Source organism: Astyanax mexicanus, unplaced genomic scaffold (assembly GCF_023375975.1).
Source record: "Astyanax mexicanus isolate ESR-SI-001 unplaced genomic scaffold, AstMex3_surface scaffold_31, whole genome shotgun sequence".
NCBI classification, from domain to species: Eukaryota; Metazoa; Chordata; class Actinopteri; order Characiformes; family Acestrorhamphidae; genus Astyanax; species Astyanax mexicanus.
Genome location: NW_026040041.1, coordinates 4,849,066 through 4,862,272, shown reverse-complemented (window position 1 = coordinate 4,862,272; position 13,207 = coordinate 4,849,066). Strand labels below are relative to the sequence as shown.

Here is a 13,207-nt window from a genome sequence, read left to right as displayed (position 1 = left end):
TTTAGAAACGATAGCAACTGCCTAGCAACCACTTAGCAACGCCTAAAGAACCACTAGGAAAACGTTAGCAACTGCCTAGCAACCACTTAACAACCACTTTAGAAACGATAGCAACTGCCTAGCAACCACTTAGCAACACCTTAGCAACCACTAGGAAAACGTTAGCAACTGCCTAGCAACAGCTTAGCAACCACTTTAGAAACGATAGCAACTGCCTAGCAACCACTTAGCAACCACTTAAGAAATGATAGTAACTGCCTAGCAACCACTTAGCAACACCTTAGCAACCACTAGGAAAACATTAGCAACTGCCTAGCAACCAATTAGCAACCACTTTAGAAATGATAGCAACTGCCTAGCAACATCTTAGCAACCACTAGGTAAACGTTAGCAACTGCCTAGCAACCACTTAGCAACCACTTTAGAAACGATAGCAACTGCCTAGCAACCACTTAGCAACACCTTAGCAACCACTAGGAAAACGTTAGCAACTGCCTAGCAACAGCTTAGCAACCACCTAGCAACCACCTAGCAACACCCTAGCAACCACCCCGGATACCATAGCAACACCTTAGCAACCGCATAGCAACACCTTAGCAACCACCTAGCAACCAACTAGCAACACCCTAGCAGCCACCTAGCAACACCTTAGCAACCACCCCAGATACCATAGCAACACCTTAGCAACCACCTAGCAAGACCCTAGCAACCACCTAGCAACACATTAGCAACCACCCTGGATACCATAGACACCTTAGCAACCACCTAGCAACACTTTAGCAACCACCTAGCAACATCTTAGCAACCACCCCGGATACCATAGCAACACCTTAGCAACAACCTAGCAACACCCTAGCAACCACCTAGCAACCACCTGGTATATGTTAGCAATTGCCTAGCAACCAGTTAGCAACAGCTTAGCAACCACCTGGAAAACATTAGCAACTGCCTAGCAACAGCTTAGCAACCACTTCAGAAATGATAGCAACCGCCTAGCAACACATTAGCAATCAAAAGTTTAACCAAAAGTTTTACGATTTCAGCATTTAAACAAGCGTTTTTAGATTTCAGCGTTTAAAAACATTTTTAGATTTCAGCGTTTAATCAAACGTTTATAGATTTCAGCGTTTAACCAAATGTTTTTAGATTTCAGCGTTTAACCAAACGTTTTTAGATTTCAGCGTTTAATCAAACGTTTTTAGATTTCAGCGTTTAATCAAACGTTTTTAGATTTCAGCGTTTAACCAAACGTTTTTAGATTTCAGCGTTTAACCAAACGTTTTTAGATTTCAGCGTTTTCGGCATTTAGCGTTTAGCCAAAAGTTAACAGCATATCAATGACTCTTCACACTCTTCAGACGGAAAAAGCTTAGCAACCATTTTAACTTTTTAATGTTATTAGCGTTCTTTTCCAAGCCAACTTAAAGTTCGTTCACGAACTTTACCTTTTCTAGTCTTATTCTTATTATTCTATTCGCAAAATTTAATCACTATCTCCTCCTAGGGATTTTGACGTAGAACCACGAAATTTTGCAGTATCGTAGGACCTATACCCGAATAGGTTGCTTGTGCTTTTTTAAGCGATACATCGTACGGTTTTCGTAAAAACTTCGTAAACGTGCGCTTTTTTTTCCCATAGGAAATGAATAGGGGACAACTTTGAACGTCTGTGTAGGTAACAATTTTTGACATACAAAGACAAAAATCGGACGGTCTATAGAACTTACCGCTTTCTTTCCGAAATTTTTAACGTTTCGACGATACGTCGTACGGTTTTCGTACAAATGTCGTACGAAGTTTTCCCATTGAAATGAATGGGGGGCCCAGAGTTCTAACTCGCACACGAGCAGCTCTGCGCACGGAACCCCTTCTCTCCCCTGCTCCTCCAGTACTGTGAGTGTATGGAGGAGCTGCTGTATGGAGCAGCTATCAGTCAAAAGTTTGGACACCCCGGCACCACAGCCAGGGTTTAGCAACCATCTATTAACTGTGTAGCAACCACCTGGAAAACGTTAGCAACTGCCTAGCAACCACTTAGCAACACCTTAGCAACCACCTGGAAAACGTTAGCAACTGCCTAGCAACCACTTAGCATAACCTTAACAACCACTAGGAAAACGTTAGCAACCACTTAGCAACCACCTTAGAAACGATAGCAACTGCCTAGCAACCACTTTAGAAATGATAGCAACAGCCTAGCAACCACTTACCAACACCTTAGCAACCATTAGGAAAACGTTAGCAACTGCCTAGCAACCACTTAGCAACCACTTTAGAAATTATAGCAACTGCCTAGCAACCACCTAGCAACACCTAGCAACACCTTAGAAACCACCTAGCAACACCTTAGCAACCACCCCGGATACCATAGCAACACCCTAGCAACCACCTAGCAACACCTTAGCAACCACCCCAGGTACCATAGCAACACCTTAGCAACCGCATAGCAACACCTTAGCAACCACCTAGCAACCACCTAGCAACACCCTAGCAACCACCTAGCAACACCTTAGCAACCACCCCAGATACCATAGCAACACCTTAGCAACCACCTAGCAACACCCTAGCAACCACCTAGCAACACCTTAGCAACCACCCCAGATATCATAGCAACACCCTAGCAACCACCTAGCAACACCTTAGCAACCACCCGAGATACCATAGCAACACCTTAGCAACCACCTAGCAACACCCAAGCACCCACCTAGCAACACCCTAGCAACACCTTAGCAACCACCCCGGATACCATAGCAACACCTTAGCAACCACCTAGCAACACCCTAGCAACCACCTAGCAACACCTTAGCAACCACCTGTTATATGTTAGCAATTGCCTAGCAACCAGTTAGCAACAGCTTAGCAACCACCTGGAAAACATTAGCGATAATAGGTTGCGAAGTGATACGACGTACGGTTTTCGTACAATTGTCGTACGAAGTTTTCCCATAGAAATGAATGGGGGGCCCAGAGTTCCATCTCACACACGAGCAGCTCTGCGCACGGAACCCCTTCTCTCCCCTGCTCCTCCAGTACTGTGAGTGTATGGAGGAGCTGCTGTATGGAGCAGCTATCAGTCAAAAGTTTGGACACCCCGGCACCCCAGCCAGGTTTTAGCAACCACCTATTAACTGCTTAGCAACCACCTGGAAAACGTTAGCAACTGCCTAGCAACCACTTAGCAACACCTTAGCAACCACCTGGAAAACGTTAGCAACTGCCTAGCAACCACTTAGCAACAACTTAGCAACCACTTTAGAAATTATAGCAACTGCCTAGCAACCAGTTAGCAACCACTTAGCAAACACCTGGAAAACGTTAGCAACTGCCTAGCAACCACTTAGCAACACCTTAACAACCACTAGGAAAACGTTAGCAACCACTTAGCAACCACCTTAGAAACGATAGCAACTGCCTAGCAACCACTTTAGAAATGATAGCAACAGCCTAGCAACCACTTACCAACACCTTAGCAACCATTAGGAAAACGTTAGCAACTGCCTAGCAACCACTTAGCAACCACTTTAGAAATGATAGCAACTGCCTAACAACCACCTAGCAACACCTTAGCAACCACCCCAGATACCATAGCAACACCTTAGCAACCACCTAGCAACACCTTAGCAACCACCCCAGATACCATAGCAACACCTTAGCAACCACCTAGCAACACCTTAGCAACCACCCCAGATACCATAGCAACACCTTAGCAACCGCATAGCAACACCTTAGCAACCACCTAGCAACATCTTAGCAACCACCCCGGATACCATAGCAACACCTTAGCAACCACCTAGCAACCACCTAGAAACACCTTAGCAACCACCCCAGATACCATAGCAACACCTTAGCAACCACCTAGCAACCACCTAGAAACACCTTAGCAACCACCCCAGATACCATAGAAACACCTTAGCAACCACCTAGCAACATCTTAGCAACCACCCCAGATACCATAGCAACACCTTAGCAACCACCTAGCAACCACTTAGAAACACCTTAGCAACCACCCCAGATACCATAGCAACACCTTAGCAACCACCTAGCAACACCCTAGCAACCACCTAGCGACACCTTAGCAACCACCCCGGATACCATAGCAACACCCTAGCAACCACGTAGCAACATCTTAGCAACCACCCCAGATACCATAGCAACACCTTAGCAACAACCAAGCAACACCCTAGCAACCACCTAGCAACACCTTAGCAACTACCTGGTATATGTTAGCAATTGCCTAGCAACCAGTTAGCAATAGCTTAGCAACCACCTGGAAAACATTAGCAACTGCCTAGCAACAGCTTAGCAACCTTTTCAGAAATGATAGCAACTGCCTAGCAACACATTAGCAATCAAAAGTTTAACCAAAAGTTTTACGATTTCAGCATTTAAACAAGTGTTTTTAGATTTCAGCGTTTAACCAAACGTTTTTAGATTTCAGCGTTTAATCAAACGTTTTTAGATTTCAGCGTTTAACCAAATGTTTTTAGATTTCAGCGTTTAACCAAACGTTTTTAGATTTCAGCGTTTAATCAAACGTTTTTAGATTTCAGCGTTTAACCAAATGTTTTTAGATTTCAGCGTTTAACCAAATGTTTTTAGATTTCAGCGTTTTTAGCATTTAGCGTTTAGCCAAAAGTTAACAGCATGTCAATGACTCTTCACACTCTTCAGACGGAAAAAGCTTAGCAACCATTTTAACTTTTTAACGTTATTAGCATTCTTTTCCAAGCCAACTTAAAGTTCGTTCACGAACTTTACCTTTTCTAGTTAAGTTGGCTTGGAAAAGCCAACTTATTGTTCTTCGTAATCTTCTTATTAAGTTGGCTTGGAAAAGCCAACTTATTGTTCTTCGTAATCTTCTTATTTTTTTTATTATTATTATTATTATTATTATTCTCGCCACGTTTTATAAACAACTACTCCTCCTAGAGCTTTCGAGCTAGAACCACGAAACTTCACACAATGGTAGAACTTATAGCCGCGGGGTGTGCTTGTGCTTTTTGGAGCGATACATCGTACGATTTTCGTAAAAACTTCGTAAACGTACGCCCTTTTTTCCATAGACAATGAACTAGAAGAATTTTGAATGGCTGTGAGCGTCACAATTTTTGAGATACGAAGACGAAATTCGGATGGTCTATAGAACTTAGTGAGTTCTTTCCGAAAATATGCTTTACGAAACGATATGTCGTACGGATTTCGTACAAATGTCGTACGAAGTTGCCCCATAGAAATGAATGGGGGGACCAGAGTTCCATCTCACACACGAGCAGCTCTGCGCACGGAACCCCTTCTCTCCCCTGCTCCTCCAGTACTGTGAGTGTATGGAGGAGCTGCTGTATGGAGCAGCTAATTCTCAAAAGTTTGGACACCCCGGCACCCCAGTCAGGGCTTTGCAACCACCTATTAACTGCTTAGCAACCACCTTAGCAACCACCTGGAAAACTTTAGCAACTGCCTAGCAACCACTTAGCAACCACTTTATAAATGATGGCAACTGCCTTGCAACACCTTAGCAACCACCTGGAAAATATTAGAAACTGCCTAGCAACCACGTAGCAACCATGTGGAATAAATTAGCAACTGCCTAGCAACCAGTTAGCAACCACCTGGAAAACGTTAGCAACTGCCTAGCAACTGCTTAGCAACCACTTTAGAAATGACAGCAACTGTCTAGCAACCACTTAGCAACCATTTGGAATATGTTGGCAACTGCCTAGCAACTACTTTAAATTGATAGCAACTGCCTAGCAACCAGTTAGCTGCTGCCTTAGCAACTGCCTTAGCAACCACCCGGAAAACGTTAGCAACTGCCTAGCAACCACTTAGCAACCACTTTAGAAATGATAGCAACTGTCTAGCAACCACTTAGCAACCATGTGGAATACGTTAGCAACTGCCTAGCAACTACTTTAAAAATAATAGCAGCTGCCTAGCAACCAGTTAGCTACACCTTAGCAACCACCTGGAAAATGTTAGCAACTGCCTAGCAACCATTTAGCAACCACTTTAGAAATGATGGCAACTGCCTAGCAACCAGTTAGCAACACCTTAGCAACCACCTGGAAAACGTTAGCAACTGCCTAGCAACCACTTGGCAACTACTTAGCAACCATGTGGAATACGTTAGCAACTGCCTAGCAACCAGTTAGCTACACCTTAGCAACCACCTGGAAAAGGTTAGCAACTGCCTAGCAACCGCTTAGCAACCACTTTAGAAATGATAGCAAACTGTCTAGCAACCACTTAGCAACTATGTGGAATGTGTTGGCAACTGCCTAGCAACTACTTTAAAAATGATAGCAACTGCCTAGCAACCAGTTAGCTACACCTTAGCAACCACTTGGAAAACGTTAGCAACTGCCTAGCAACCACTTAGCAACCACTTTAGAAATGATAGCAACTGCCTAGCAACCAGTTAGCTACACCTTAGCAACCACTTGGAAAACGTTAGCAACTGCCTAGCAACCACTTAGCAACCACTTTAGAAATGATAGCAACTGCCTAGCAACCACTTAGCAACACCTTAGCAACCACTAGGAAAACGTTAGCAACTGCCTAGCAACCACTTAGCAACACCTTAGCAACCACTAGGAAAACGTTAGTAACTGCCTTGCAACCACTTAGCAACCACTTTAGTAATGATAGCAACTGCCTAGCAACCACTTAGCAACACCTTAGCAACCACTAGGAAAACGTTAGCAACTGCTTAGCAACCACATTAGTAATGATAGCAACTGCCTATCAACCACTTAGCAACACCTTAGCAACCACTAGGGAAACATTAGAAACTGCCTAGCAACCACTTTAGAAATTATAGCAACTGCCTAGCAACCACTTAGCAACCATGTGGAATATGTTAGCAACTGCCTAGCAACTGCTTAGCAACCACTTTAGAACCGATAGCAACTGCCTAGCAACCACTTAGCAACACCTTAGCAACCACTAGGAAAACGTTAGCAACTGCCTAGCAACCACTTAGCAACCACTTTAGTAATGATAGCAACTGCCTAGCAACCACTTAGCAACAACTTAGCAACCACTAGGAAAACGTTAGCAACTGCCTAGCAACCACTTTAGAAATTATAGCAACTGCCTAGCAACCAGTTAGCTACACCTTAGCAACCACTTGGAAAATGTTAGCAACTGCCTAGCAACCACTTAGCAACCACTTTAGAAATGATAGCAACTGCCTAGCAACCACTTCGCAACACCTTAGCAACCACTAGGAAAACGTTAGCAACTGCCTAGCAACCACTTAGCAACACCTTAGCAACCACTAGGAAAACGTTAGTAACTGCCTTGCAACCACTTAGCAACCACTTTAGTAATGATAGCAACTGCCTAGCAACCACTTAGCAACACCTTAGCAACCACTAGGGAAACGTTAGAAACTGCCTAGCAACCACTTTAGAAATTATAGCAACTGCCTAGCAACCACTTAACAACATCTTAGCAACCACCTGGAAAATGTTAGCAACTGCCTAGCAACCACTTAGCAACCATGTGGAATATGTTAGCAACTGCCTAGCAACTGCTTAGCAACCACTTTAGAACCGATAGCAACTGCCTAGCAACCACTTAGCAACACCTTAGCAACCACTACGAAAACGTTAGCAACTGCCTAGCAACCACTTAGCAACCACTTTAGTAATGATAGCAACTGCCTAGCAACCACTTAGCAACACCTTAGCAACCACTAGGAAAACGTTAGCAACTGCCTAGCAACCACTTTAGAAATTATAGCAACTGCCTAGCAACCACTTTAGAAATTATAGCAACTGCCTAGCAACCACTTAACAACATCTTATCAGCCACCTGGAAAATGTTAGCAACTGCCTAGCAACCACTTAGCAACCATGTGGAATATGTTAGCAACTGCCTAGCAACTGCTTAGCAACCACTTTAGAAATGATAGCAACTGCCTAGCAACCAGTTAGCTATACTTTAGCCACCACTTGGAAAACGTTAGCAACTGCTTAGCAACCGTGTGGAATACGTTAGCAACTGCCTAGCAACTGCTTAGCAACACCTAAGCAACCACCTGGAAAACGTTAGCAACTGCCTAGCAAACGCTTAGCAACCACTTTAGTAATGATCACAACTACCTAGCAACCACTTAGCAATCATTTTAACTTTTCAACGTTATTAGCGTACTTTTCCAAGCCAACTTAAAGTTCGTTCACGAACTTTGCCTTTTCTAGTTATTATTATTATTCCGCGCTCAAAATTTAATCGACTACTCCTCCTAGGGCTTTTGACGTAGAACCACGAAATTTTGCAGTATCGTAGGACCTATACCCGAATAGGTTGCTTGTGCTTTTTGAAGCGATATATCGTACGGTTTTCGTAAAAACTTCGTAAACGTGCGCTTTTTTTTCCCATAGGAAATGAATAGGGGACAACTTTGAACGTCTGTGTAGGTAACAATTTTTGACATACAAAGACAAAAATCGGACGGTCTATAGAACTTACCGCGTTCTTTCCGAAATTTTTAACGTTTTGACGATACGTCGTACGGTTTTCGTACAAATGTCGTACGAAGTTTTCCCATTGAAATGAATGGGGGGCCCAGAGTTCCATCTCACACACGAGCAGCTCTGCGCACGGAACCCCTTCTCTCCCCTGCTCCTCCAGTACTGTGAGTGTATGGAGGAGCTGCTTTATGGAGCAGCTATCAGTCAAAAGTTTGGACACCCCGGCACCCCAGCCAGGGCTTAGCAACCACCTAATAACTGCTTAGCAACCACCTTAGCAACCAGCTGGAAAACGTTAGCAACTGCCTAGCAACCACTTAGCAACACCTTAGCAACCACCTGGAAAACGTTAGCAACTGCCTAGCAACCACTGAGCAACCACCTGGAAAACGTTAGCAACTGCCTAGCAACCACTTAGCAACTGCCTAGCAACCACCTGGAATACGTTAGCAACTGCCTAGCAACCACTTAGCAACCACCTGGAAAACGTTAGCAACTGCCTAGCAACAACTTAGCAACTGCCTAGCAACCACCTGGAAAATGTTAGCAACTGCCTAGCAACCACTTAGCAACCACCTGGAAAACGTTAGCAACTGCCTAGCAACCACTTAGCAACTGCCTAGCAACCACTTGGAAAACGTTAGCAACTGCCTAGCAACCACTTAGCAACTGCCTAGCAACCACCTGGAAAACGTTAGCAACTGCCTAGCAACCACTTAGCAACCACCTGGAAAACGTTAGCAACTGCCTAGCAACCACTTAGCAACTGCCTAGCAACCACTTGGAAAACGTTAGCAACTGCCTAGCAACCACTTAGCAACTGCCTAGCAACCACCTGGAATACGTTAGCAACTGCCTAGCAACCACTTAGCAACCACCTGGAAAACGTTAGCAACTGCCTAGCAACCACTGAGCAACCACCTGGAAAACGTTAGCAACTGCCTAGCAACCACTTAGCAACTGCCTAGCAACCACCTGGAAAACGTTAGCAACTGCCTAGCAACCACTTAGCAACCACCTGGAAAACGTTAGCAACTGCCTAGCAACAACTTAGCAACTGCCTAGCAACCACCTGGAAAACATTAGCAACTGCCTAGCAACCACTTAGCAACCACCTGGAAAACGTTAGCAACTGCCTAGCAACCACTTAGCAACTGCCTAGCAACCACCTGGAAAACGTTAGCAACTGCCTAGCAACCACTTAGCAACCACCTGGAAAACGTTAGCAACTGCCTAGCAACCACTTAGCAGCTGCCTAGCAACCACCTGGAATATGTTAGCAACTACCTAGCAACCACTTAGCAACCACCTGGAAAATGTTAGCAACTGCCTAGCAACCACTTAGCAACTGCCTAGCAACCACTTGGAAAACGTTAGCAACTGCCTAGCAACCACTTAGCAACTGCCTAGCAACCACCTGGAAAACGTTAGCAACTGCCTAGCAACCACTTAGCAACCACCTGGAAAACGAAAGCAACTGCCTAGCAACCACTTAGCAACACCTTAACAACCATTGGGAAAACGTTAGCAACTGCCTAGCAACCACTTTAGAAATGATAGCAACTGCCTAGCAACCACTTAGCACCACCTTAACAACCACTAGGAAAACGATAGCAACTGCCTAGCAACCACTTAGCAACCACTTTAGAAATGATAGCAACTGCCTAGCAACCACTTAGCAACACCTTAACAACCACTAGGAAAACGATAGCAACTGTCTAGCAACCACTTAGCAACCACTTTAGAAATGATAGCAACAACCTAGCATCACCCTAGCAACCACCTAGCAACACCTTAGCAACCACCTGTTATATGTTAGCAATTGCCTAGCAACCAGTTAGTAACAGCTTAGCAACCACCTGGAAAACATTAGCAATTGCCTAGCAACAGCTTAGCAACCTTTTCAGAAATGATAGCAACCGCCTAGCAACACATTAGCAATCAAAAGTTTAACCAAAAGTTTTACGATTTCAGCATTTAAACAAGCGTTTTTAGATTTCAGCGTTTAACGAAATGTTTTTAGATGTCAGCGTTTAATCAAAGGTTTTTAGATTTCAGCGTTTAACCAAATGTATTTAGATTTCATCGTTTAACCAAACGTTTTTAGATTTCAGCGTTTAATCAAACATTTTTAGATTTCAGCGTTTAACCAAACGTTTTTAGATTTCAGCGTTTAACCAAATGTTTTTAGATGTCAGCGTTTTTAGCATTTAGCGTTAACAGCATATCAATGACTCTTCACACTCTTCAGACGGAAAAAGCTTAGCAACCATTTTAACTTTTTAACGTTATTAGCGTTCTTTTCCAAGCCAACTTAAAGTTCGTTCACGAACTTTACCTTTTCTAGTTAAGTTGGCTTGGAAAAGCCAACTTATTGTTCTTCGTAATCTTCTTATTAAGTTGGCTTGGAAAAGCCAACTTATTGTTCTTCGTAATCTTCTTATTAAGTTGGCTTGGAAAAGCCAACTTATTGTTCTTCGTAATCTTCTTATTATTATTATTATTATTATTATTCCGCGCTCAAAATTTAATCACTATCTCCTCCTAGGGCTTTTGACGTAGAACCACGAAACTTTGCAGTATCGTAGGACCTATACCCGAATAGGTTGCTTGTGCTTTTTTAAGCGATACATCGTACGGTTTTCGTAAAAACTTCGTAAACGTACGCATTTTTTTCCCATAGGAATGAATGGGGCGAAATTTTAAACGTCCGTAACCGCCACAATTTTTGACATACAAATACAAAAATCGGACGGTCTATAGACCTTACCGCGTTCTTTCCGAAAATTTTAACGTTTCGACGATACGTCGTACGGTTTTCGTACAAATGTCGTACGAAGTTTTCCCATTGAAATGAATGGGGGGCCCAGAGTTCCATCTCACACACGAGCAGCTCTGCGCACGGAACCCCTTTCTCCCCTGCTCCTCAAGTACTGTGAGTGTATGGAGGAGCTGCTGTATGGAGCAGCTATCAGTCAAAAGTTTGGACACCCCGGCACCCCAGCCAGGGCTTAGCAACCACCTAATAACTGCTTAGCAACCACCTTAGCAACCACCTGGAAAATGTTAGCAACTGCCTAGCAACCACTTAGCAACACCTTAGCAACCACCTGGAAAACGTTAGCAACTGCCTAGCAACCACTTAGCAACTGCCTAGCAACCACTTGGAAAACGTTAGCAACTGCCTAGCAACCACTTAGCAACCACCTGGAAAACGTTAGCAACTGCCTAGCAACCACTTAGCAACCACCTGGAAAACGTTAGCAACTGCCTAGCAACCACTTAGCAACTGCCTAGCAACCACTTGGAAAACGTTAGCAACTGCCTAGCAACCACTTAGCAACTGCCTAGCAACCACCTGGAATACGTTAGCAACTGCCTAGCAACCACTTAGCAACCACCTGGAAAACGTTAGCAACTGCCTAGCAACCACTTAGCAACCACCTAGAAAACGTTAGCAACTGCCTAGCAACCACTTAGCAACTGCCTAGCAACCACCTGGAAAACGTTAGCAACTGCCTAGCAACCACTTAGCAACCACCTGGAAAACGTTAGCAACTGCCTAGCAACCACTTAGCAACTACCTAGCAACCTCTTGGAAAACGTTAGCAACTGCCTAGCAACCACTTAGCAACTGCCTAGCAACCACCTGGAAAACGTTAGCAACTGCCTAGCAACCACTTAGCAACCACCTGGAAAACGTTAGCAACTGCCTAGCAACCACTTAGCAGCTGCCTAGCAACCACCTGGAATATGTTAGCAACTACCTAGCAACGACTTAGCAACCACCTGGAAAATGTTAGCAACTGCCTAGCAACCACTTAGCAACTGCCTAGCAACCACTTGGAAAACGTTAGCAACTGCCTAGCAACCACTTTAGAAATGATAGCAACTGCCTAGCAACCACTTAGCAACCACATGGAAAACGTTAGCAACTGCCTAGCAACCGCTTTAGAAATGATAGCAACTGCCTAGCAACCACTTAGCAACACCTTAACAACCACTAGGAAAACGTTAGCAACTGCCTAGCAACCACTTAGCAACCACTTTAGAAATGATAGCAACTGCCTAGCAACCACTTAGCAACCACATGGAAAACGTTAGCAACTGCCTAGCAACCACTTTAGAAACGATAGCAACTGCCTAGCAACCACTTAGCAACACCTTAGCAACCACCTGGAAAACGTTAGCAACTGCCTAGCAGCCACTTAGCAACACCTTAGCAACCACCTGGAAAACGTTAGCAACTGCCTAGCAACACTGTAGAAACCACCCCAGATACCATAGCAACACCTTAGCAACCGCATAGCAACACCTTAGCAACCACCTAGCAACATCTTAGCAACCACCCCGGATACCATAGCAACACCTTAGCAACCACCTAGCAACCACCTAGAAACACCTTAGCAACCACCCCAGATACCATAGCAACACCTTAGCAACAACCTAGCAACACCCTAGCAACCACCTAGCAACACCTTAGCAACTACCTGGTATATGTTAGCAATTGCCTAGCAACCAGTTAGCAATAGCTTAACAACCACCTGGAAAACATTAGCAACTGCCTAGCAACAGCTTAGCAACCTTTTCAGAAATGATAGCAACTGCCTAGCAACACATTAGCAATCAAAAGTTTAACCAAAAGTTTTACGATTTCAGCATTTAAACAAGCGTTTTTAGATTTCAGTGTTTAATCAAACGTTTTTAGATTTCAGCGTTTAACCAAACGT

At 44.1% G+C, this 13,207-nt stretch overlaps 2 long non-coding RNA genes across 5 annotated transcripts in view; one reads left to right on the top strand and one right to left on the bottom strand.

The window, feature by feature from the left end:
• Positions 1-3,773: 3,773 nt before the first annotated feature.
• Positions 3,774-13,207, bottom strand: part of LOC125788881 (uncharacterized) — a 44,152-nt gene continuing 34,718 nt past the window's right edge. For 3 of the 4 annotated variants that reach the window (XR_007429837.1, XR_007429839.1, XR_007429838.1), the window contains 3 exons: positions 12,847-12,911; positions 3,986-4,157; positions 3,774-3,866 (listed from right to left, as the gene is read on the bottom strand). This is a non-coding gene — a long non-coding RNA (uncharacterized LOC125788881). The remainder of the gene's footprint in view (positions 3,867-3,985; positions 4,158-12,846; positions 12,912-13,207) is intronic. The other variant, XR_007429840.1, reaches the window with a different exon arrangement.
• On the top strand, positions 8,166-11,328 carry LOC125788898 (uncharacterized). The gene is made up of 2 exons (XR_007429870.1): positions 8,166-8,309; positions 11,083-11,328. It is a non-coding gene; the product is annotated as an uncharacterized LOC125788898 (long non-coding RNA).